Source organism: Rhinatrema bivittatum, chromosome 7, assembly GCF_901001135.1.
Source record: "Rhinatrema bivittatum chromosome 7, aRhiBiv1.1, whole genome shotgun sequence".
Lineage (NCBI taxonomy): Eukaryota > Metazoa > Chordata > Amphibia > Gymnophiona > Rhinatrematidae > Rhinatrema > Rhinatrema bivittatum.
Genome location: NC_042621.1, coordinates 117,694,047 through 117,720,659, shown reverse-complemented (window position 1 = coordinate 117,720,659; position 26,613 = coordinate 117,694,047). Strand labels below are relative to the sequence as shown.

Below are 26,613 nucleotides of genomic sequence, written 5' to 3'. Positions count from 1 at the left end.
AATTAGATCTAAAATTGCTCCCTCTCTTGTTAGTTCCTGAACTAGTTTGCTCCATAAAACTGTCATTTATTTCATCCAGGAACTTTATCTCCTAGCATATCCTGATGTTTCACTTACCCAGTCAATATAGGGGTAATTGAAATCTCCCATTATTACTGCACTTGCACTAACAGTTTGGTTAGATTCCCTTATTTATTTTAGCATTTCACTGTCCATCTCACCATCTTCGCTAGGTGGATAGTAGTATACTCATATCACTATACTCTTCCCCAGCACACAAGGGATTTCTACCCATAAAGATTTGATTGTGCATTTAGTCTGATGCAGGATCTTTATCCTATTAGACTCTATGCCATCCCAGACATACAGCACCACCTCGCCACCAAGATATAATTTTTACCCTGGTTTAGAACTATACCATTGGTTATCCTCTTTCCACCATGTCTGAGAAGCCAATTATGTCTATATCGTCATTCGGAGCTATATGCTCTAATTCTCCCACCTTATTTCTTTGACTTCTGGCATTAGCATACAAACATTTCAAAGTGTATTTTTTGTTTGTATTAACATTCTGCTTTTCAGTTGTCAGGGATGAATTGGAATCTTTTAGCTCAGGTGAGTATTTAATTATAGGCACTTGGACTACTTTTCCTATTATTGGAACCTCTCTGATGGGATGCCCTAACTCTAATCCTTCATTATTGTCATTCGAGGATACCTCCCTCTGAACCATGCACTGCTGAGTAACTGTCTGCTTTCCCTTTTGATTTAATTTAAAAGCTGCTCTATCTTCTTTTTAAAGGCTAGTGTCAACAGCCTGGTTCCACCCTGGTTAAGGTGGAGTCCATCCCTTCGGAAAAGAATACCCCTTCCCCAAAAGGTTCCCCAGTTCCTTACAAAATTGAATCCCTCTTTCTTGCACCATCATCTCATCCACACATTGAGACTCTGGAGCTCTGCCTGCCTCTGGGGACCTGCGCATGGAACAGGGAGCATTTCAGAGAATGCTACCCTGGAGGTTCTGGATTTCAGCTTTCTACCTAAGAGCCTAAATTTGGCTTCCAGAACCTACCTCCCCATGTTTTCCTATGTCATTGGTGCTCACATGTACCATGACAGCCAGCTCCTCCCCAGCACTGTCTAAAATCCTGTCTAGATGACGCATGAGGTCTGCCACCTTCGCACCAGATAGGCAAGTTACCAGGCGATCCTCATGCCCACCAGCCACCCGGCTGTCTACATTCCTAATAATCGAGTCACCAACTATGATGGCCGACCTAACCCTTCCCCTTCTTGGCAGTAGCCCTGGGAGAGACATTCTCAGTGTGAGAGGACAATGCACCACCTGGAGAGTAGGTCCTTGCTACAAGATCATTTCCTGTTGCACCAGGTTGCTGCTCTCCGATCTTGAGGCTTTTTTCTTCCAAGGCAGCACCAGGGCTTCCAGACTGGAGTTGGGACTTGGCTACTCTGTCCCTGAAGGTCTCATCTATATACCTCTCTGTTTGCCTCAGCTCCTCCAGGTCTATCACTCTAGCCTCCAGAGATCGGACTTGATCTTTGAGAGACAGGAACTCTTTGCATCGGATGCACATGTACAACTTCTCATCGGCTGGTAAAAAATCATACATGTGACACTTGGTGCAAAAGACTGCCTTCATCTTAAATTTGTTCAGTTTCTAATTGTTTTTTGTTTTAAGTTGCTATGGAGGTAGGACTGTGCACAATTAGTATTAGTGTATTCTCTATATATCTGGTAGTGATCTACAAGGGAATGATTAAACTCTTGATAAGGTGTGGGGAATTTCTGAATTTGAGTTAAAAGGCTGATTAATTTAACATTTATTTATTTATTTTTTATGTGAAAGTGTCACCTACCTATAAATTAAAGGATGAGGGTTTGGAAGTACAAATACACAAACTTCTGTTTTTTTGCCTGCCTTTCTGATTACCTAATGAATACAATCACATTGACTTAGGGAATTGTCACTGCTTATTACCAGCATCAGTAGTGTGGGATCTGTTTAATCTTTGGGTACTTGCCAGGTACTGGTAACCTTGATTGGCCACTGTTGGAAACAGGATGCGATGGACCCTCATTCTGACCTAGTGAAGCAAACTTCTTATGTTCCAGAAAGAAACGATAACATGAAAACATAGAGCCTTGCTATCTACACTTTATGGTTATGGAAGAATGACATTGCTTACAAGGTATTCTCAGCAAATGATTTTTCTGTGCCGTAATAATGTACATGGTTGAACACTAGAAAACACTACAGACTCATAAATTAAATGAATCCCCGGCATTCCTTAGAGCGTGAGTGTGGGCTCTCCTGCTCCTGGACAGACAGATGTAGTCTCCCCTTAATGTGCTTTGACTGTTACACAAAGAATGCCCTAGTAATTCACAGGTATATTGCAACCAGAGTAAATAAAAACATATGTTCACTTTTTTGCATGTGAAATGCATCTGCTATGTGTTCCTCATGTTGCGCAGAAATTTTGTGAGGCAACAAGTCTGCATCTCTTTTTGGCAGGGAGTGTTTTGAAAGGGCAACCTGTGACCTGTGTTGTAGTATAGATACATATACATATAAACATAGATACATATGAAGCAGGTGTGGGAAATCGATCATTTATTATCTCTGCTTGCATGCTGGAATTTTACTGGTAAGATAAGTATAGCACAAATCAATTATGTTCTGCTTTTACTGGTACCACATTCATCTTCTCTGTCATTGGGGAATGGTGAGGTCACCCCTAACTCATGAAGATTAATGTAATATAAGCCTACTCTGTACAGTATGGTTATATACATTTGTACAACAGAGCTGAGGGATGCCAAGATAAAAGCTGTTATTTCCACCCCCACCTAACGACATGTTTGCATAAAAGAGAAAATGTATTACAAAGAATTATGTTTGGGAAAACATGCTTATGTAAAAAGAAAAAAAAAACAACAAAAAGCAAAACCCAATCTGATTTCTGAGTACAGACAAGTTGGGTGACATATCATCATATTTGTTCTTTATTAAAGTCATAATATTCCTCTTTTATTTGTTTATTTTACCAACACGGAAAAAGAAATTTAGTCTTTGCTCGCTCTTACAGCCGCCAGCTTCAGCCTTAGAGATGGGCTGAGAAGAGGACCATCATGGAGGATGCAAAGCACATTTGTTATCTCTGCCTTATATATAATCATTGGTCAGTGAGTGGTAATTTTTTTAGAAAAGTTATTTTGCAAGTAAAAACAGCTCCAGTATTATGCCACCGGTAATTTATCTTATTCAAGAAGCTGCCGTTTTTGTTCTAAGTTGTTTGTATTCTGTATCCTGTATGTCCTAGACCTTCATAACGTGCCTCTAAAGCCCAACACGGATCTATGTTTCAGACAACGTCCTTCATCAGGGTATGGCCACTGGCAGTCACCAGGTGAAACGCCGAGAAAGAATGCACTTGGCTGAATGTCTCTGGTACTGGATGGTGGGGTGCACGTGTGTGAGCCTGTGTACATGCAGTCCGCCTCCAGTCTGTCAGACAGACCTGGCTTCTGGCGCAAGGTTCAGAAGCTGAAATGCGCATGCGCACCCCACCAGACACTAACCACCAATTTGTAAAAAAAAAAAAAGTTAAACACTTACAGCAGCCCTTCAGCTGCCCACCAAATCCACTTTAACCGGTCTCACCAGCTACCAGGATCCCCACCCAAACCCTTACCCAAAGGTTTGAGTGGGGCTGGAGCGAATCCCAGTCACTCTTGGCCCATTACTCCACATCAAAATGTTCACTGGTCAACCCCAGTATGTCTTTATATTGTACAGCTGCTGTACAGCACAATGATACTGTCCTGGGGTGGAGAGCAGTGGCCATTTTGCCATGCTGGACTAGTGGGGCAGGAATGACTGAGGATCACTTCTGCCTCAAGAAGACCTGGAGCTTGAGTGAGGGTTTTTTAAATTTATGATTAGCTGCTGGGACGTGGGGGATCCGTAACTCTTGTGGGCCCAGGGTGGGCTGTGGGGTGACTGGAGTTCTGTGGGGCCTCAGGGCCCAGGGATACTTTTCTTTAAGGGGCTTTGATGGCTGAAGGAATTTTTAGTTTTGGTTTGTCTGTTTATTTTCCCTTTTTTTTAAATTGTGGTAGGGTCACATTGTGCTGGAGACAGACTGGGGGAGGGGTGGGCAGACTGTGCTGGGGTCAGGCAAGGGGGCAGTGTGTACTGGGGTTGGGACAGTGAGGGGAGAAGGGCATGCTGGGATTGGGCCCGTGTAAGGGGTGGGGGGGGAATGGTCATAGTGTGCTGGGGTTGGGCCAGTGAGTGGGGGGCACGGGGCTCAGGCTTGGGGATGCCTTAGAGTTTGTGGGTGTCAAGCTGAGAGAGCCTGTTAGTGTGCAGGGCTGAAGCTGGGGAAGGGTTCAGAGTGTGCTGGGATCGGGTGGGAGATGGGGCTTTCGGTGTATTACAGTGTTGGGTTGGGGGAATGGCGCTCAACATGTGCTGAGGCTAGGCCAGTGAAGGGGGAAGAGAGTAATGGGCTCAGGGGAGCGGGGGGTGGGGGGTGGGGGGTGGGGGGGGGGAGGGGTCAGTGGTGTTGGGCCCTTAAGAGGAAAAGCATGGAAAGCAATATTGGGGTAGGCCTGGGCTGGGAATGGGAGGGGAGGGGAAATGCAGTGTGCAGGGAATGAGCTGAGGAAAAGGGAAGGAAGTGCTGAGGAGAATGGATGTGAGCGCTGCATTCGGACTGGGGAGGAGGATATTGACTAGGGGCCTCTGGGGAATTTCTTCCAAATACAGCTAATTAAGTGTATAAATGAAATTGCAGAAAGAATTGTGCCCAGTAAAAAGTTTTCTGAAAGAAAGACCAGGGTTTATAAAGAACTCTAGCTTTTTTGATCTGCCACACAGCATGCTTCTAGCTCTGTAGAAAGTACACTTGCCATAGATTAGAGTTCAAAAGAAGATTTTAAAAAAATCATTTGTAGCCTGACTGAAGCCTTTTGACTGGTCTGTCCACCCTGCATGGCAGGGATTTGCATGGTGGAAATGTCTAAACCATTACCTTTGTTCAAGGAATATATAAATTGAACTAAGCGTATCCCCCTAAGCTTCCTTCCAGGCCTTTTCCTCAAAGATGCAGAAATCCGAGGGCCGTGCGTGAAACATCGTGTTTCTTGCTTGATTATTTTTAATTGTTGATCAAATATAACATTGGGTAACATCCTGAACTGGGTTTGTTTTCCTGTGATTATTTAACTAAAATCCTGCTCTTTCCTCTTCAAAGATACATTAACATCCTTAGATTTTTTGGCACTTTTCACTCTGTTTTGGATGTGGAGCAAGTCTTGCACAGTTTGGTGGATTTCCAAGAGGGTGGGGATGTTCCCAGCTGTTTGTGAGTCACTGTTAAAACTCATGGAATTTGCCACTTACTTTTGTTACTCTTGTCCGGTAGAAGAACTACATCTCAACTCAAGTAAAATGTTGCCCAGCTTAACATTAGGACATTTATTCTAACTATATTTTAAATACATATGGTTTTTTTTGTATTTCTCACTCACTCTCATCTCCTAATTACTTAACAGACCATAAGAGCATTTGCACAAATGTGTAATCTTAGTCTTTCAGGTTTAGTATACAACTGTGTTGTCATGTGAACTTCCAACACCTCGCTTGTTACTTTGTTTGAGCTGAGAGACAATTATGTCCAAGTAGAGGCTTACTTTACATGAACCTGGTTTTTCCTCTTCATCCTGCCAGACCAGTAACCTGTGGGATTCTCCCTCCCACCAGCAGATGGAGGCAGAGTGCAAAAGCTTCCTTTCTGACATCACTATCATAAAGGCTGGCCCAGTAGAGAGGAAGTCAGTGGTCTCTGCCTCCAGCAGATGGGATGGAACACAGATGTCGCTGGCCTAGCAGCCTTAAGAAGGGTCATAGGACAACAGCCTTCCCTAAGGTTGCTTCCCTAGAAGCCTGGGCCGGGGTGGAGACCCTGTGGGACAACAGCCTTCATAGGTCTGATCTTCTCCCCCCAGGGCAGCCAGTTGTTTTCGTCCCTAGGTTTCCCGATGAAGTCGCCTGTGAGTATAAAAAAAAAAAAAAAAGGGGGGGGGGAGTTGGGGGTAGAGAAGTAGCCTGGCCCGAACCATTGCTGCCTGCCCCAGGTATGAACAAGGGGAAAAAATGCGCCAGGTGCGAGGCCCGGCAGGTCTCTAGCGTCGCTGGCTCTTTCTTCCACAATTTTGATGGCAAAATGCAGGCCCTGGGGGAGGAAGGGGCAGGGCTGGGTCAATTGAACAGTGCGCAACAGGGAGCGTTTCCTTTCTTCCGCCTCAGGAACAAGTTTAACGACAGTCAAAGCATTCCTCTGCAGCTTCAGAGGGTGGGGCAGCCCCAGGCAAGCAGCGTCAAAAACTAGAGCCCCCAGGGGAAGCGTTTTCCTGGCACTTCATCTTAGCTATGCACCAAGCCTGTCTCCAGATGAAAGCTATATAAGCACCACACATACGGTAGAAGAACTATACACCTTACAGTTTCATTTTTTATTATTCCTTCCCAAAGTATCACGAACTATCTAGACAATTAAAATCTATCTCACACATCCCCATATATTCGTCACTCATACCATATAAAAACACATAACCAAAAACAATTTATATAAATTCCAATATCTGCTGCTTGTTTTTAATTCCAATATGAATATTTGGAATGCTCTTCACGATCATGAGACAAGTCCAAGAAAGATATCTTTGTTTCACCCTCTCATAAGGGCTTCCTCAGGGACTAACTCGAAAAGATCAAAGTCTTCAAATCTCATTTTCTTCCAACGTAGTTCAGTATATCCGCAAAGTAATCTCACCACATATATCTGGTCATGCCAAAAACATAATATCTGAATAGCTTTCAAAACATTTCACAACATCCTTATATATCCACCTCTTCGAAACATGAATTCAATATGTTTACCCGGAACTGACATGCTTATTCGTCATTCATTGTGAAGAGCATTTCAAATATTCATATTGGAATTAAAAATAACAAGCAGATGAATAATAAATAGATTAATAAGAATAATATATATTGTAAATCTTGAAATGTTGGAATTTATATAAATTGTTTTTGGTTATGTGTTTTTATATGGTATGAGTGACGAATATATGGGGATGTGTGTGAGAGATTTTAATTGTCTAGATAGTTCGTGATACTTTGGGAATGAATAATAAAAAATGAAACTGTAAGGCAGGGGTAGGGAACCTATGGCTTGCAAGGCCAGATGTGGCTCTTTTGATGGCTGCATCTGGCTCGCAGACAAATCTTTAATAAAAAAGTAAAAATCTTAACAAAACCCCCCACCCTCCTGACGCCCCCCCAAGACCTCCAAAATTAATTTACTACAACCCCCCATCCCCAAGACCTGCCAAAAGTCCCTGGTGGTCCAGCGGGGGCCCAGGAGCGGTCCAGGAGCGATCTCCTGGACTTGGGCTGTCGGCTGCCAGTAGTCAAAATGGCGCCGATGGCCCTTTGCCCTTACTATGTCACAGGGGCTACTGCCGCCATTGGTCGACCCCAGTGACATACTGAGGGCAAAGGGCCGACGGCGCCATTTTGACTACTGGCAGCCGACAGCCCAAGTCCAGGAGATCGCTCCCGGACCGCTCCTGGACCCCCGCTGGACCACCAGGGACTTTTGGCAGGTCTTGGGGATGGGGGGTTGTAGTAAATTAATTTTGGAGGTCTTGGGGGGCGTCAGGAGGGTGGAGGAGGGTTTTGTTAGATTTTTACTTTTTTATTAAAGATTTGTCTGCGAGCCCTGGACCCCCACTGGACCACCAGGGACTTTTGGCAGGTCTTGGGGGGGGGGGGGTCAGGAGGGTGGGGGGTTGTAGTAAATTAATTTGGCAGGTCTTGAGGGGGGGGACGTCAGGAGAGTAGGGGGTTGTAGTAAATTAATTTGGTAGGTCTTGTATGGCTCTCAAGGAATTACATTTTAAAATATGTGGCGTTCATGGCTCTCTCAGCCAAAAAGGTTCCCGACCCCTGCTGTAAGGTATATAGTTCTTCTATGTGTGGTAGTTAAAGAAGATTTGTGAATATTACCCTTTTGTGTTGTGATCCAGATGAAAGCTAAGCAGAATAAGGCTCCTTCAGGGGAAAATCTGAAACCACTTTCAGGCTGGGAAGATTGGAGTCCAGAGGTGGAACCCTGGGGGGGGGGGGGGGGGGTTTCTGAGAAGGAGGAGGGCTCCTCCCAGGAAGAGATTTTAGGTGAGGAAGAACCGGAGGCTAGGGCCTCAGCTGTGTGTTTGTTTAGGGCAGATGAGCTGGGGGCCCTAATTACAAAAGTCTTGCAGGTCCTAAGTCTGAAAGAGGAAATGCCCAAGGCTAAAATAACTGGAAATCCTATTCTGACAGGGATTAGGAAACCTTGCAAAGATTTTCCCTTGCATTCAGCAATACGGGATATGCTGATAGCTGAGTGGGAGATCCCGGAGTCTAGGCTTAGAAGCCATAGAGCTATGAAGAGGCTGTGTCTAATACCTAATAGAATAGCATGATAAGGATAGGCTTTTAGATTTGCCTAGAGTAGATGCAGTGATCTCAGCAATAGCAAAAAACCCCCTACTATATCAGTAGAAAGTGGAGCAGCTCTGAAAGACCCTCAGGACAGCAAAGTAGAAACGTTACTAAAGAGGTTTTGAGCTTTCATCCCTGGCCCTCCAGTCAGTTATTTATTTATTTATTTAACGGTTTTTTATCATCAGAGATATCGCGTCGGTGTACAGAGAACAGGAACATACGCCAGAGCGGTGTACATTTAACATAGGTTAATATATGAATTCTTAAACATGAAACAAGTAAAAATAATTAAATTGAAACATATCAATTAAATTATTTGTGTAGGTTATGTAGCCAGGGCCCTTCTAATCTGGTCTCAACAAGAGATCCAGGGTCCCGAAGATGCAGGACCCTCGGAGGATAGGGTGGGGCCGGCCCTAGTGGAATCAGCTGCAGCCTTTGTAACAGAGATACTGTGTATAACCTTATTAGAGTTTCAGTGAAGTTAGCAGCAACAGAGGTCAAGGCTAGGGGGCTTTTATGGCTAAGGAATCAGCATCCAAGACCAGGTTAGGTCTTTAAGGGGAGGCTCCTGTTTGGAGAAGACCTAGAGAAAAATGGTCAAAGACCTGGGAGGATCGAGGCCCCAAAGGTTACCAGAAGAAAATCCAGGGGAGGCAGCTGGAGACAGAGGCCCAGGGCGTACAGACAGAGAGGGGTGGTAGAGGCCAGATCTCTCGCCCAGTCAGGATCCCAGGCAGATCTCAGCCCTTTCAGGGGAATAGATTTCCAAAGGAAGGGAACCCATGAGGCCCCTTAGGGACAAAACCGCACGGTGACGGGGAGCAGGCCTGCTCCATGATTCCTCAGGAGTGGGCCAAAATAACAAAGGACCAGTGGGTCCTGGATATCACCCAGAATTAAGATTCCCCTTAGATTTCTTTGTTTCCTCCCCATACAAGGCGATCAGGAGAGACGCAGTCATGCAGATGTTAAGTTAGTTCAGCTGCAAGCCATTATCCCGGTACTGCCTGGTCAGGAAGGCATGGGGTTATACTCCATTTATTTCTTAATACCAAAGAAGGAAGGAAGCTTTCGGCTAGTGCTGGACCTAAAGCGAGTAAACAGGGCCCTGGTAGTTCCCCACTTCCTTATGGAATCACTGGCTACAATAAAGGCTGCCGTAAGGATAGGGGAGTTCCTGGCAGCCTTAGATCTGTCAGAAGCATATTTTCACATTCCCATCAGGAGAGATTTCCAGTGTTACTTATGCTTTGAGATAGTCTGTCAGCATTACCAGTTCAGGGCACTCCCCTTTGGACTGGCCATGGCACCAAGGACCTTTACAAAGGTGATGGTAGTAGTGGCGACCTTCTTAAGGAAGGAAGGGGTCAAAGTGCACTCATACCTGGACGACTGGCTAATAAGAGCAGTCTTCCTGCAGGAAGGCCAACAGGCCACAGAGAGAGCAGTTCATGTCCTGGAGAAATTGGGCTGGATGGGGAATGTAAAGCTCACTCTATGCTTATGGCCAGGGACACAAGAACACTTAGACTCAGTAAAATGTATAATGTATTTTTATTAGTCAATATAAGTGTTCTCGGGAGATGCTGGGTACTGGGTGCCCTTAGTCTTACAAACTGACCAGCATCTCATCATATACAGGAAGTGACCCTTCTTTTATAGATAACATACAATATTGTGGAAGCTTCTAGACTTGCGTGACTGCCCAAAGAATCATTTGCATAAGTTGTGATGGCAAATGCATGATTAAATCATCCCTAACTATTCTTGATTGGTTTACTAGGAAAGTGTAGCCCATTTCCCATGGCTTTGGAGATAGTTCTTTATTCTGTTAAAGTCTTTACTGGGCAAGATAATCAACACGTCTGTAGCTGTGCTGATTACAAACTCCTGAGAATATTGCCTGAAGCTCCCCTGTGGTTTCTTCTTTGTGACTCTATGAATAGACATCACCTGTCTGGTGCCAGCTTGCCTGCCTCTACAGATATCCAGGGACATTCTGTAAGTCATGCTCAGAAAGTCACTCAGAGTCCATTCAGCCCAGGCAGGCTAAAGAAAAGCAGAGGCTTCTGGGGATTTCCTTCTCCTTGTTGGTTTTCTGTTCAGGCATACTTCTCAGGAACAGGGCAAAGAGCCAGTTTCAACCATCCCAGATGCCAGTCTGCTTAGGGGTACTTTTCAACACCAGGTTAGGGAGAGTGTTTCTAATGGACAGAAGGATAGGGAAGTCGCAAACCCCATTCATGTGTGGAGATATGTGTACAGGTCCTGGGCTCCATGGCAGCAGTAATTGGGGTAGTGCCTTGGGCGAGAACGCACATGCGCCCTCTTCAGGCGCACCTAATTTACAACTGGTTGACACAAAGCCAGCAGTACGACAAAGGTCTGCCACTGACGTACTGAAGCAGGCAGAGTCTGCAGTGGTGGCTAGACTTGAACAACCTTTCTGGAGGAGCCCTTCTGGATTCCCTACAGTGCACAATAGTAACCATGGATACGAGTCGTCAGGGGTGGGGAGCACACACTCAGGGCCAAACTGCCCGGGGGTCCTGGCCACACCAAATTGTTCTAAGTTCCACAAACATATTAGAGTTGAGAACAATCAGGTTGGCCTTAAGCCATTATTTTCAGTCCCAGTTAGGGAACAAAGCGGTCCAGGTCCGCTCGCACATAGGCCACTGTTGTGGCATTGTCAACAAGCAGGGGGGCACAAAGAGCACAGCCCTAGCAAGAGAGGCACACCTCATTATGGAGATAGCAGAGAGGCATTTCTTGGATCTCTCTCCAGTGCACATAGCAGGAGTGGACAATTTGCAAGCAGATTTCCTCAGTTGATAGAAGCTAGACCCAGGAGAATGGGAGCTGTTGGAGGAGGTGTTCGTACTCATAAGGGTGCATGGGGTACCTCCACAGTGGGATGTAATGGCAACACAAAAGGAATCAGTCCAACAGGTGTGTTGCAAAATAGATTGCAAAGATCCATATAGAGAAACCCAGAAAAAACAAACAAAAGTTCAATAATTCCGACATTCCAAATCTTTATTGAGATGTTAGTCTTCCGACATGGACTCTATATGGACCTTTGCAATCTATTTTGCAACACACTTGTTGGACTGGTTGATTTATAGTGTGTTTGCTCACCATTATACACGCCCTTGTGTGTTTAACACAAAAAGAATACCAAGGCCAGTCAGTTCTTCAGCTGAAAGAAAGAACAGGAAAGCAGGGGAGTGGATGCACTGTCCCAACCCTGGCTGGCAAATTAGATGTCATACATCCCCCCCCCCCCCTCCCGGTTGATGAAAGGCAAGGTTGTCAGGAAGATTTCTCAACACCCAGGCTGGGTGGTCCTGGTAGCGCCAGACTGGCCAAGAAATCCCTGGTACGCGGATCTCATAAGATCGAAGAAGGCAAAGCCGATCTCATTCAAAGGGATAGCGGCAGTCCTCAAGCAGGGGCCAATAGCAATGATAAATATGAAAAAATTCTCTCTTACAGCCTGGCTATTGTGATGAGGCTTACTGTTTGCCCAGCAGAGAGAACCTGGACTGGATTACTCCAGGGAGAGCTAGAGGCAAGCCCAGACAGCAAAGGCCTCAGAGAGAGGCCTTTGCTCTTATAGCCTCTGAGAGTCCAGTGGGAACGGGGGAGAGAGGGCTGGCCATTCACCGGGGAGCGTGATCCTGGGGGATCGGACACACAGTGAGCCCCTGAGTAGAGAGGAGGGGAGTACACGGTGAAGTTGGAGAGTTTAAATTCTCCTAGGACAAGCAGGATGGTAGTCCTCATACATGGGTGACTTCAGATGGTGCCTGGCATGGAAAACTTTTGTCAGAGTTTCTAGAAACTTTGACTTGCCCACTGAGCATGCCCAGCATGCCACTATCCACATGTCCATGCGGGGTCCCTCTTCAGTCTCTTCTTTTCCGTTGAGCTGTCTTCTCTTGGATGTGGAGCTTGTGCTGGTTTTGTAAGAAAACTACCATGTTCGAGTATTTATTTAATTAACAGCTTTTCTATACCGATATTAGTGGATACAACATATCGGTTTACATCAAACTGCAGGTAGAAAATTACATCAAACAGGGACTGGGCAGTGGAGTGAAGGAACGTAACAAGAGTAAATATAAGTATTTCTCAAGTAAGTATTTCTCGGGTTTTTCCCGCGCTGGGTCCCTCCACTCTCCTCCCAGCTTTAGAGTGCATCTTGGTGAGTTGTTCCTTCTGTGCGCTTGATCCCTGACTGTGCTGTCCTCAGGTGCCACTGGCTATTGACCGCTCATCTGGTTACTTTTTGAAATGACGTCATTGGTGTTTCGCCGGTGCCCCCAGTGCCCCTGGACCTCATGAGGTCTGTATCTTGTGCCTGGGAGCATCTCACAATGTTAGGGGGTGTCACTTTTGTGCCCAAATGACCCCCAAGGGTTGCTGTGAATGTCTTGACAAAATGGAGAAGCTGTTTAGCCCCAGGACGTCCGGTCCCTTGGCATTGACATCGGGGATGTCGACGCCCCTGAGGAAAGGGGAACTGGTGGCTGCTGGTCCCATGCTGTCTTCTCCTCTGGAAGCCCAGATCGAATTGGGCACTGGGGACCAGCCTGCTTCCATTTCTTCTCGTTCCAAGTCCAGGTCATCTCCATCTCCCTCTGTGCCAGGGAAAGTCCGGGCCAAGCACCATGGGAAATCGAGGAAGGACTGTCATCGTTCTCCATCCTCACATGAGACTAATCTTGGGAAGGCACTGGCACCAACCAAGATGCCCCCAAAACAGCCCCAGTCCGAGGAGGTGACGCCCTCCATCAAAGCCGGAGGCCTGAGGTGGTCCCCATCAATTCTGGTGCCGGACACCAGTCTCCCTCGGGGCTCCGAGGGAGTCCAGGTCACGCCTATTCCTCCTCCTCTGACTGTCTTTTCTTCAGCAGCATTTGAGGAGGAGTTAGCGCGCAGAATGCGATTGGCGGTTGGTCGAGCCCTACAAGGCTGTTGAGACGCCGACTCATTGGGGCCACCTCCAATGCTGGAGCCTGCACCGTCTGTGCTGGCACCATTGCTGGAGTGCTTGGACTTGCTCCTCAGTGTGCTACCGATGTAGCCAATCCTGGTGCCCTGGGGAGCGCCGATGCTGCCTCTGATGGAGTCCATTCCCATCACTGATTCCTTGGACAGGGTGGGCCGTCAGGGCTGATGGCTTCGCTTTTGTGGCCAACTCTTCGGTCAGCATTCCCAAGCCCCTGCCGGGTCCCTCAAAGCCCCCAAGGCTTCTGATTCGCTCGGTGCCATTGGTGCCTTGGGCCAAGGGCGTAGTCCAGGCTCCACAACCGGTGTCACCAGGCAACCTGAGTGAGGAGGACAACTCCGCACAACCCGTAGGAGGATGATGCATCCGAGTTGGTCTCAGAGGACTCCAAGGACCTGCTCTCTGAACAGTCTCCTCCGTAGGAATGGTATCTATCCCCTCCCGAGGACCCTGACATTTGCAGGCTTTATACAGGCCATGGTGGAGTCTGTCCTGTTCCAGCTCCTGATGGAGGAGGACTCCCGGCACAAGATGCTGGAGATCCTCCAGTTTGTGGATGCGCCTAAAGGAGGTGGTGGCTGTCCTGGTCCATGACATTTTTAAGGACTTGTTTGTCCGGTTCTGGGAACAGCCTATTAGTACCCCCGGTGAAAACAGGAAGACCAATGCAGTATATCTGATTCAGCCCAATAAGGGGTGTGAGAGGCGTCAGCTCCTGCACCAGTCTGTGGTGGTGGAGTCCATCCTCAAGAAAGCAAAGCATTCTCGAACACATGCTTTGGCTCCCCCAGGCTGAGAACACAGAGCCCTGGATGCCCTAGTTAGGAAAGTCTTCCAGGGCTCCATGCTGGCAGCTTGTATTGCTTGCTGTCAGCTGTATATGAGCCAATATTCCAGAAATCTCTGGAAGCAAGTCCAGGATCTGGTTGAGCGCCTGCCTCAGGAACTACAGGAAGACATCCTGAAGGTGGTCCAGCAGGGTTTGGAGGTCCTTTCTGCCTATGATGATTTTAAGACTGTGGTGAGGGTTGCAGCAGCCGACATCGGTGCCTGCGTATGGTTTGGCTCCATGTCTTCGACCTCCATCTGGAGGTTCAGGAGCGGCTTGCATATCTGCCCTGTATGAGAGAAAACCTCTTCAGTGAAAAGATTAAGGAGGCAGTAGTGCAGCTGAAGGATCATCATGAGACCCTCCAGCATCTCTCAGCCAGCACCTCTGACCATTAATCCTCTGGCAAGACGTCCTCACGGCAAGGGCCCAAGCGCCCTTTTTACCATCCGAGGAAGTACTACCCTCTGGTGGACAGAGTGAGGTCTCAACAGGCCGGCCCTTGAGCTCGCCCTTGGCAAACACGGGTTCCTAGGCCTCAGCCGGTACCTCAGTAAAGCCCTGCCATGGGGTTTTGACTGGCTGCAAGGGAGTGTAAGCCAGTCACTAGTGCCCTCGACGGCGGGCCTTCCATTCGGAGGTTGGCTATGGTTCTTTGCGGACTGTTGGCTGTCCATCACCTTGGATCAGTGGGTCCTGTCCATCGTTCGGGGGGTAAAGGTTAAATTTCCAGGATGTCCTGCCAGATTCTCCCCTGTGCCCGTGGCAGATCCAAAAATACTTTTGAAGGTGCTCTCCGCCCTTGTAATGGCCAGGATGGTTGAACCTGTCTCCCCAGGGCTTCTACGCCAAATATTTCCTGATTCCAAAGAAAACAGGGAACCTCCATCCTATTCTGGGCTTGTGGGCCTTGAACAAATTCCTGAAATGGGAAAAGTTCATAATGGTCTCTCTCAGCACCCTGATACCTCTCCTGCGGAGAGGGGCCTGGCTATGCTTTCTCGATTTAAAGGACACCTACACCCACATTGAAATTTCCCGTGCCCACAGGAAGTACCTGCGGTTCGTGGTGGGTAGGAAGAACCAAGTGTTGCCATTCGATCTGGTTCCCGCTCCTGCAAGATCTCACCCTGAGGGAACCGATCAGTCTGGGGACCTCCCCAGACCTTATCACACAGGATCGAAGCAGGCTGCTTCATCACAACCTCCAAGCCTTAACCCTCACGACGTGGATGTTGAAAGGCTGATTTTACAGCCCTTGGACCTCTTGGATGCGGTGTCCTGAGTCCTGATGGAATCCAGGAGGCCGTCTACTAGGAAGTCCTAAGGCCTAAAGTGGAAGAAGTTCTCCGCTTGGTGTGAGAGTCATGGTTTAAACCCATTCTCATGCTCCACCTCTAAGCTGCTGGACTACCTGCTACACTTCTCGGAGTCTGGCCTAACAACCGACTCAGTCAGGGTGCATCTTAGTGCTATTGGGGCTTACCGCCAGGAGATGGTTGGTCCACCCGTCTCAGTATACCCTATCATGAGGCATTTCATGTGGGGTCTGCTTCAACTGAGGCCCCCTGCAGTGTCCTGGGACCTCAACGTAGTCCTGACCCAGCTTATGAAGGCTCCTTTTGAGCCTTTGCACTCCTGTGACCTAAACTTCTTGACCTGGAAGGTCTTCTTCCTGGTGGCGGTCACCTCGTCGTACAGTCAGCAAACTTCAAGCCTTGGTGTCATACCCACCTTACACAAATTTGTTTCACAAGTTCTTGCCGAAGATGGTTAGGGATTTCCATTTGAACCAGTCAATTGTTTTATCCACCTCTTTTCCAAAGCCTCATTTGCACTAGGGTGAAAGGGCTCTCCACAGCCTGGATTGCAAGAGAGCCTTAATCTTTTACCTGAAATAGACGGCAGGTCATAGGCAATCCAAGCAACTCTTTCTCGCTTTTGACAGAAACTGATTCGGAGTTGTGGTAGCCAAGCAGATCTTGTCAACTGGCTGGCGGATTGCATTTCTTTCTGTTATGCGCAGGCGGGACTGCAGCTGGGAGGCCATATTTAGACTCATTCTGTCAGAGCCATGGTGAACTCAGTGGCCACTTGCGAGTGGTCCCCCTGGATAAGATCTGCAAAGCTGCGACAAGGAGTTCCCTCTACACCTTTGCGTCGCATTATTGCCTGGACAGGGTTGGCCCTACGAGATAGCTGTTTTGGCCAGTCTGTTCTCCGAAATCTCAGTGAAACCCAACTCTTCCTGCTTAGGGCCCTTTTTTCGAGTTCAAGCTGTTTCCCTCTGTTACCAACAGCACCTGTGTTGTGCCCGTTGGCACCTGGTTAGGTTGTGTGCTCTGTCCCGGGGCATCCTGCTCCGTGCCATGTACCGTTAGGTGCCGTTTGGTCTTGCTTGTTGTTCAGGAGCAGCCTGTAGCTAGGGATTGATCCATGTGTGAGGAGTACCATCCTGCTTGTCCTAGGAGTAAGTAGAGTTTCTTACCTTAACAGGTGTTCTCCTAGGACAGCAGGTTGTGAATCCCGTGGAGTTGGGTTTCCTATGTTTGGTTTTTTTTTTGTAATTTTATTATGAGACTGATGAAGGGACCCTGTGTGGACGTGTGGATAGTGCCATGCTTCATCTGATGATGATGGCCATGTGTGAGGACTAACATCCTGCTGCCTTAGGAGAACACCTGTTAAAGGTAAGCAACTCTTCTTTACCAACCAGCCCTAGGGTAGGGGAGGATGACTTGGAAGTGGATTGCCTGGAGACAGAAATCCAGATGGGGATGGAAGTAAATTAAAGGTAGGTACTTTGACCGTCTTTTTTTGTTTGTTTGTTTGTTTTGTATTGTTTTGAGGACAGGGAAGGCTGTTGCCTGAAAGCACAACAGTGGGGATTAGGGATGAGTTGTGCTGCAGCCTAAGAGGCCTTCTCAAGGTGTCTTGGTGCAGAGACTTTTTTTTTTCCCTTTTCTCCCTATGACTCAGGTGGGCTTAAACTTGGGATTGTTTGCGAGAAGTTGTGGGTTTTTTTTTGCATGTTTAAGCGTAGAGAACTGAGGAGGTATTGTGACTCTATGAACAAAAATAAAAAGAATCATTGGAATAGCAAAAAATATTTGTGTCGGACATGTTGGCAAATGGAAGAGAATAATAAGAGCACTGTGACTCACTTTCAAGAAAGGTGTAAAAGTAAGAGAAAAAAATAAGCATTCAGAACAAAAATACAAATAAAACACTTGTGGTGTACTTGAATTGTGACTGTGCTCCTACTCCTCTGCATATGTCTACTTTCTCCTTGACCCCCCCCCCCCCAAAGAGAAGTATGGGACATTGTGCATTAAAATAGAATTATCCCAGTTGCATGAACATGGAGCTGTCAGCCAGGAGCCAGCATGTACTTAGTCCCCACAGCAGTGTACCCTGTTTTCAAGCAGATCAGTTGTGGTGAAGTGGAAATGGTGGTAGAGGTCAGGAGAGGTGTGGACACATAGGGTGAGCAAGTCTGGTTTTGGTCTAGAGAGTTGATCTAGGAGAAGATTCCTTTATCAAGAGGATTTTCAGGAAATTTCTGTTGGGGGACCCTATAGATGGGCCTATTTGCATTTAATGCCAATAAGAACATCGCAATATTTTTTTTTTTCCCCAGCATTCTGTATTTACTTACATTGCCCTGATTCAGAAATGGCTCGGATGGCGTATGTCTTTCACCCTTGCCATTCGTGCCAAGAGGTCTGAGAAAGCAAGAGACAAGCTGCAAACATCAGTGAGGTACTATCTGTCCACAGTGTCATAGGGGTGTTGCAGATCATCTCGTGTTCTGACCACCCGGGCTATGGTAAATCTTTTAAACTGTGTTAAATGGAGCTTTTACCTTTTGTTTCACTTCCCCTTTCCTGTTTGTTATAATTATCTTAGTTTTGCTAATAATAATAATAATAATAATGAAAAAAAAAAGGTCCAGGATCACCCTGTCATAAGAATCTCAATAGTCCAACTTTATCCCTCTGCATGACTATCAAAGAGAATAAGTGAATGCTTTTCCCACAAAGTATAGAAAGTCTTTTATATTGAGGTGCTTATAGAATATGGGATTTATTTTTGATGTGACAAAAATGTAATTTCAACAAGAAAGACCTGTATTCCTAATATATTAAGAAGGTTTGTAGAGCAGATTAGTGTATGCAGCATCCTTAAATACCATCAGAAAAGACTCAAGAACCTTCAGTATCACCATAGCACTCAAGCTTACTTTGATGTGCCTTCTGAGTTTCCTTTTGAGACATTTTGAGAAGCATTCATTTTTTTCTTTCAATCTATACAGTTTTCTGGATGACCGTGTGCTCAATGAGAAAAACTAGTGAGCTCTTTCAGACAGAAATTGGTCCATCTTTTAATATGTGATGATGAGATCTGTTCCTTATTTTATTCCAGAAATTGTTTCTCAGTTGATAGATTGCCGTACAGGAATAGTCCCTCGAATTATCATGACATGAAGGTATCAGCTCTGCCGCTCTGTAGCCCCCTGTTATGTTAGGCCCTTGAATAGGAATTGTTGCTGAGAGACGAGCTCTGGTGGACTTAGCACACTGCTCTGCGGCAATAGCGTGACATACTCAAGGGGCTGTTGTTCTTCTGTTAATGGAAAACAATATGTCTGCCAAAGGAAGTAAATTCAGGCCTTGAGTTTTTATTGGCCTTGGTTGCGGTCTGCTTTTTCTTTTTAATTTGAGTTAGTTTGGAGTATGCTTGACTGGCAATTAATAACTAACTCTTACAGTTATGACTGGATTGTAATTGCTCACTGTGGTTGCTTAGTTATCTTAAAGGATCAGCTTTTCAGAATTGTGCTCTGCAGTCCTTCCTGGACTCGTTTGTTTCTTGTTGTTTTTGTTGTTTGATTACTGAAATAATTGGTTTAGCATCTTTTATTTGGTCGAGAAAGTAAAAATGAGAAAGTTTTTGTATTTTTTCCCCATGACTTTTTCTTATTGAACTCTGCTTCTCTGTCCAAGTAATTATTCTTGATAGCTTCAAGAGTGAGATGTAAGCAGTAGTCCTTGGCAAAGGTCATAGGGAAGGTAATTTTCACTAGTGTGCAGAAGTTCATGAAATACCTTGTATCACTGCTCCAAAAGTGTGTGTGTTTCAGTGTTGTGGACGGGGGTGTTTAGTGTGCCCTTGGGCCTCAGCCCAACCCAGACCTTCAGGGCCGAGCCAAGGGTTGACGGTGGCTCCACATGGCTGATGGTCTGACCCTCTGCCAGGCCGGCAAGCTCCCAAGGCCAACATCCGAGGATGTTGGAAGGTGAATGGTCCTCCAACCATTCCGAGCCCTTTCGGACCTGCTGCAAGCAGCATGGAGCAGCAGGCCTGGCCTGAGGTTGAGGGCAGATGGACCTTGACACGAAGACAAGACTATGAAGATTGATGCAACGGCATCACATGGCACGAAGACTTGGGTTGAAGACATGACACCAGGATTGATGCAACGGCATCGCAGACGAAGGCTTGACACCAAGGCTGATGCGAAGACATCACGGACCAGTGGTCGATGTGACGGCATCCCGGACCAGGGTCGATGCAACGACATCAGAGACATGACGCTGAAGTGCAGACATAACGAGGAACTTGGAATCCTAGATGAGACAAGAAGCAAGGAAGGTGGACATTGGCACTGTCTCTCAGGGCACCCTACTCAAGCCACCCGCGGGACTGAGTCGCGGACCATCCTGTCTCACTGCGCGCCCTACACAGTCCTTGCAGACTGGTCACGGACCACGAGGAGAACGGGACAGTGCAGGAAAGATCCAGGACATGACGGCTCAAGAGCACAGGACACCTGTCCACCTGCAGGCCACTCCAACCCAGGAAAGATGCCGTCCGAGGGAGTCCGGCCCACAGGACCAGAAGGCTCAGGAGCTTTGAAGACGAGACGTAGGAATGAACATCCAGGAAGGCAGGAATACCAGGACAAAGATCATGAAGACACCAGGACACCTGGACGAGGACCTCAGGCACGAAGACTTGACAAGATACAATGGACGAGTCGAGGAGCTCCACGAAGGCTAGAAGACCTTACAAAGGCTCTGGCAGGCAGAAGCCTCCAGAGTGAAGTCACCACGATGCAAGGCCAAGAACGGATTCACGGAGCAGCCCTTTATAGGGCTGGTACAGGAAACAGTCACAGAGGTGGGGGCCAGGACACTTCCTGTGTCTGGCCCTTTAAATGTTGAAGAGAGGCGCGTGCCGGCACCTAAGGAGAGAGCAGGAAGCTGTGCAGGACCGCGGACAGCAGCCTGCACCGACGCACAATGTCAGAAGTGGCAGGGCTGGCCTGGGACGTAGGCCCGACATGAGCAGCGGCTCCAGCCGCTGCTGGAGGCCCCTGGGGCGTCTCCAGCCGCCACTCCAGCCCGGGGCTTTTGCGGCCTCCAGCCGCGAAGATGGAATCTGCGTCGGGGGCGGTCCCAGCCCCGAAGAAGGCCGTGGCTCCGCCTGTGGAGAACAGGACGATGCAGGGCGGCCTCCGGGCTGCATGGGCAGGCCGACGGCGGCGTCCTGCTGCGTCGGCAGAAGAAATACAGCATGGGGTGAGTGAGCCTGCTGGCGGGGAAACCCACGGGCAGTGTTCATAACATTCAGTGCACACACATTTTTGTAATGCAGAGATGTGCATATTTTGTACACCTATTCTATAAAAGCATGCACGTATATTTTATGCATTTAAATAATTGCAACATGTATGCGTGGGCAGGTATTTTATAAAGTCTGTGTGCATAGTTCTCACAAAGGTGCTTACTTGTGCCTGTCCTTCCAAGCACCAGTTTGCCAGACCTTCACCATTCTCCTAGGACAAGCAGGATGGTGGTCCTCACAGATGGGTGACTTCACCAGATGGAGCTTGGCACGGAAAACATTTGTCAAAGTTTCTAGAACTTTGACCGGCACACTGAGCATGCCCAGAATGCCACTATCTGCACATCCATGCAGGGTCCCTCTTCAGTCTTTTTTTCCACGAAGTAACTGCCTCGCAGTAGAAGAGCTACTGCTCTTAGTATTTTTTCTAAAACTTCTTTACCCATTTTTTTCAGCTTGTCAGCGTTGACTGCCTCTTCTCTGGTTGGTGCCCTGGTCAATGGCATGGTAGGTCTCTCTTCCTCCCCCCTGCCCCCTTTGTTGCAGTCTATTCGTGGTGAGTCGTTCCCGGTGGCCACCGGCCATCAACTGCTCACCGGCTATTTTTCATGGTGTTGTCTAGTTTTTGACGGTGCCCCCTTGTCGGTGCCCCGCGGACCATGTCGATTACTGATCCGTATGTGGTTTGTATCCTCTGCCTGGGGGCATCACACGATGTCCGTGGGTGTTATTTGCGCGATCAGATGGAGAGGAGGCGGTGTCCTCTATCAGACCTGGGAGTCCCAGGCGTTCTCCACTGGCATCTGTGCTGATCACTGAGCCTCCTCAGGGCTCCAGTAATGCCTCTTTCCTCCTCTGACATCCGTCCTTTCAGGAGGAATTGGATCGATGGTTTCAGATGGTGGTGCTCCGAGCCCTATGGGTATCAAGCTGCCTCCAGCACCAGCCCCCATGCCGTTGCCAGAACCTGAGCGTCTCTCTTGGCACCCCTGCTAGAGCATCTGGATGTCCTGTTAGGTGCCCTTCCGATGCAACCGATGCCTGGAGGACCATCAGTTCCTCAGCGGCCACCGATGTCCTCCTCTGGAGTGATTCCCATTATTGGGTCCTCTGAGGAGGGAGATTTGCCGCAACCATCGGCACCTTCGAGTCCATTTGTCCCACAACTGGAGTTTTCCAATCCTGTTCCTGGGCCATCTGGGATCTCTGTGCCCTTGATGCCCTCAGAGCCAAAACCGAGGAGCTTGGACAGGGGCCATCTATGCCAGCCCCCAGGGGACCTTAGCAAAGAAGAAGTGCCCCGTATGATCCCTGGGGTGATGATACCACCTGGTGATATCCTTTTGGAGCCTTTGCCACTAGATGAGAGGTGTTGATCTCCCTCAGAGGATCTCTCCTTTGCGGGCTTTGTCCAAGACATTGCTGAAGCCATCACTTTTCAGCTCCTCACAGAAGAGTATTCTCGGCATAAAATGCTGGTGGTCCTCCAGTTTGTTGATGCCCTAAAGGAGATAGTGGCTGTCCCAGTCCATGATATTTTTAAGGAACTTCTCCTTAGGATCTGGGAACATTCTAGTCCAACAGGCATTGAAGTTTGAGAGATGCCATCTCCCATACCAATCCATGGTAGTGTCCACAGGGCGCTGGATGCCCTAGGTAGGAAGCATTAGGGCGCCATGCTCATCGCCCATATCGTCTCCTACCAATTATATATGACCCACCTGTGGAAGCAGGTCCAGGAGCTGTCAGAGCGCCTGCCACAGCAGCAACAGGATGCATTCTCAGCTCAGGTGAAATCCTTTTGAGCCTATGCTCTCCTGCGATCTGGAATGTTCTCTTCCTGGCAGCAGTCACTTCGGCTCGTAGGGTTAGTGAGCTTCAGGCCTTGGTTACATATCCACCCTACATAAAATTCTTTCATGATCACGCGTATACATCCCAAGTTCCTGCCTAGGGTGTTGACTAATTTTTCATCTCAATCAGTCTATTGTTCTGCCCACATTTTTTCCGAGGCCCCATTTGCACCATGGCGAGCAGGCGCTACATATGTTAGACTGCAAGAGGGCCTTGGCTTTCTATTTAGAATGCACAGCAAGCCACAGACAGTCCACTCAGCTCTTCATATCTTTCGACATGAACAGATTGGGAATTGTGGTGGGCAAGCAAACTCTGTCCAGTTGGCTGGCGGATTGTATCTCATTCTGCTATGCACAAGCGGGCCTTCGGTTTGGAGGCCATGTTAAAGCTCATTCTGTGAGAGCTATGGCTGCATCAGTGACCCACTTGCAGGCAGTCCCCATCACCAAAATTTGCAGGGCTGCGATGTGGAGTTCTCTACACACGTTCACTGCCTACTACTGCTTGGACAAGGATGGTTGACAAGACAATAGCTTTGGCCAGTCTGTCCTTCACAACCTGTTCCAGCCTTAAACCCAACTCTCCCAGCCCAAGGCTCATGGTTTGAATTCAGGCTTCTCCCTATCTTACCAACAGCACCGCAGTTTTGTGCCCGTTGGCACCCCGTTCGGTGCTGATTGGTCAAACTCATTCCAGGGAGCAGTCTGTAGCTTGGTATTCACCCATCTGTAAGGACTACTATCCTGCTTGTCCTAGGAGAAAGAGTTGCTTACCTGTAACATGTGTTCTCCTAGGACAGCAGGATGTTAGTCCTCAGGAAACTAGGCCGCCACTCCACGGAGTTGGGTTCTCCTTTCGTTTTGTTGTTTTATTTTTCACTCGTGAATTCTGTATTACGAGACTGAAGAGGGATCCCGCATGGACGTGCGCATAGTGGCATGCTAGGCATGCTTAGTGTGCAAGTCAAAGTTCTAGAAACTTTGACAAAGGTTTTCCAGGCCAGGCTCCATCTGATGATGTCATCTATAAGAACATAAGAAAATGCCATACTGGGTCAGACCAAGGGTCCATCAAGCCCAGCATCCTGTTTCCAACAGTGGCCAATCCAGGCCATAAGAACCTGGCAAGTACCCAAAAACTAAGTCTATTCCATGTAACCATTGCTAATGGCAGTGGCTATTCTCTAAGTGAACTTAATAGCAGGTAATGGACTTCTCCTCCAAGAACTTATCCAATCCTTTTTTAAACACAGCTATACTAACTGCACGAACCACATTCTCTGGCAACAAATTCCAGAGTTTAATTGTGCGTTGAGTAAAAAAGAACTTTCTCCGATTAGTTTTAAATGTGCCCCATGCTAACTTCATGGAGTGTCCCCTAGTCTTTCTACTATCCGAAAGAGTAAATAACCGATTCACATCTACACGTTCTAGACCGCTCATAATTTTAAACACCTCTATCATATCCCCCCTCAGTCGTCTCTTCTCCAAGCTGAAAAGTCCTAACCTCTTTAGTCTTTCCATTCCCCTTATCATTTTGGTAGCCCTTCTCTGTACCTTCTCCATCGCAATTATATCTTTTTTGAGATGCGGCGACCAGAATTGTACACAGTATTCAAGGTGCGGTCTCACCATGGAGCAATACAGAGGCATTATGACATTTTCCATTTTATTCATCATTCCTTTTCTAATAATTCCCAACATTCTGTTTGCTTTTTTGACTGCCGCAGCACACTGAACCGACGATTTCAATGTGTTATCCACTATGACACCTAGATCTCTTTCTTGGGTTGTAGCACCTAATATGGAACCCAACATCGTGTAATTATAGCATGGGTTATTTTTCCCTATATGCATCACCTTGCACTTATCCACATTAAATTTCATCTGCCATTTGGATGCCCAATTTTCCAGTCTCACAAGGTCTTCCTGCAATTTATCACTATCTGCTTGTGATTTAACTACTCTGAACAATTTTGTGTTATCTGCAAATTTGATTATCTCACTCGTCGTATTTCTTTCCAGATCATTTATAAATATATTGAACAGTAAGGGTCCCAATACAGATCCCTGAGGCACTCCACTGTCCACTCCTTTCCACTGAGAAAATTGCCCATTTAATCCTACTCTCTGTTTCCTGTCTTTTAGCCAGTTTGCAATCCACGAAAGGACATCGCCACCTATCCCATGACTTTTTACTTTTCCTAGAAGCCTCTCATGAGGAACTTTGTCAAACGCCTTCTGAAAATCCAAGTATACTATATCTACCGGTTCATCTTTATCCACATGTTTATTAACTCCTTCAAAAAAGTGAAGCAGATTTGTGAGGCAAGACTTGCCCTGGGTAAAGCCATGCTGACTTTGTTCCATTAAACCATGTCTTTCTATATGTTCTGTGATTTTGATGTTTAGAACACTTTCCACTATTTTTCCTGGCACTGAAGTCAGGCTAACCGGTCTGTAGTTTCCCGGATCGCCCCTGGAGCCCTTTTTAAATATTGGGGTTACATTTGCTATCCTCCAGTCTTCAGGTACAATGGATGATTTTAATGATAAGTTACAAATTTTTACTAATAGGTCTGAAATTTCATTTTTTAGTTCCTTCAGAACTTCTGGGGTGTATACCATCCGGTCCAGGTGATTTACTACTCTTCAGTTTGTCAATCAGGCCTACCACATCTTCTAGGTTCACCGTGATTTGATTCAGTCCATCTGAATCATTACCCATGAAAACCTTCTCCATTACGGGTACCTCCCCAACATCCTCTTCAGTAAACACCGAAGCAAAGAAATCATTTAATCTTTCCGCGATGGCCTTATCTTCTCTAAGTGCCCCTTTAACCCCTCGATCATCTAACGGTCCAACTGACTCCCTCACAGGCTTTCTGCTTCGGATATATTTAAAAACGTTTTTACTGTGAGTTTTTGCCTCTACAGCCAACTTCTTTTCAAATTCTCTCTTAGCCTGTCTTATCAATGTCTTACATTTAACTTGCCAATGTTTATGCTTTATCCTATTTTCTTCTGTTGGATCCTTCTTCCAATTTTTGAATGAAGATCTTTTGGCTAAAATAGCTTTTTTCACCTCCCCTTTTAACCATGCCGGTAATCGTTTTGCCTTCTTTCCACCTTTCTTAATGTGTGGAATACATCTGGACTGTGCTTCTAGAATGGTATTTTTTAACAATGACCACGCCTCTTGGACATTTTTTACTTTTGTAGCTGCTCCTTTCAGTTTTTTTCTAACAATTTTTCTCATTTTATCAAAGTTTCCCTTTTGAAAGTTTAGCACGAGAACCTTGGATTTGCACACTGTTCCTTTTCCAGTCAGTAAATCAAATTTGATCATATTATGATCACTATTGCCAAGCGGCCCCACCACCGTTACCTCTCTCACCAAGTCCTGTGCTCCACTGAGAATTAGATCTAAAATTGCTCCCTCTCTCGTCGGTTCCTGAACCAATTGTTCCATAAAGCTATCATTTATTCCATCCAGGAACGTTATCTCTCTAGCGTGACCCGATGATACATTTACCCAGTCTATATTGGGGTAATTGAAGTCTCCCATTATTACTGCACTACCAATTTGGTTAGCTTCCCTAATTTCTCTTAGCATTTCACTGTCCATCTCACCATCTTGACCAGGTGGACGGTAGTATACCCCTATCACTGTAGTCTTCCCTGATACACAAGGGATTT

The 26,613-nt window shown here is 46.9% G+C and overlaps 1 protein-coding gene across 4 annotated transcripts in view; it reads left to right on the top strand.

Moving 5' to 3' along the window:
• NDST2 (N-deacetylase and N-sulfotransferase 2) overlaps positions 1-26,613 on the top strand; it is a 625,893-nt gene that overhangs the window by 76,274 nt on the left and 523,006 nt on the right. Inside the window, exon 3 of one of the 4 annotated variants that reach the window (XM_029608978.1) lies at positions 18,069-18,190. The exons of the other annotated variants lie outside the window; for them this stretch is intronic. The gene's annotated coding sequence lies outside the window, so the exon portion shown is untranslated. The remainder of the gene's footprint in view (positions 1-18,068; positions 18,191-26,613) is intronic. 4 annotated transcript variants of the gene reach the window in all.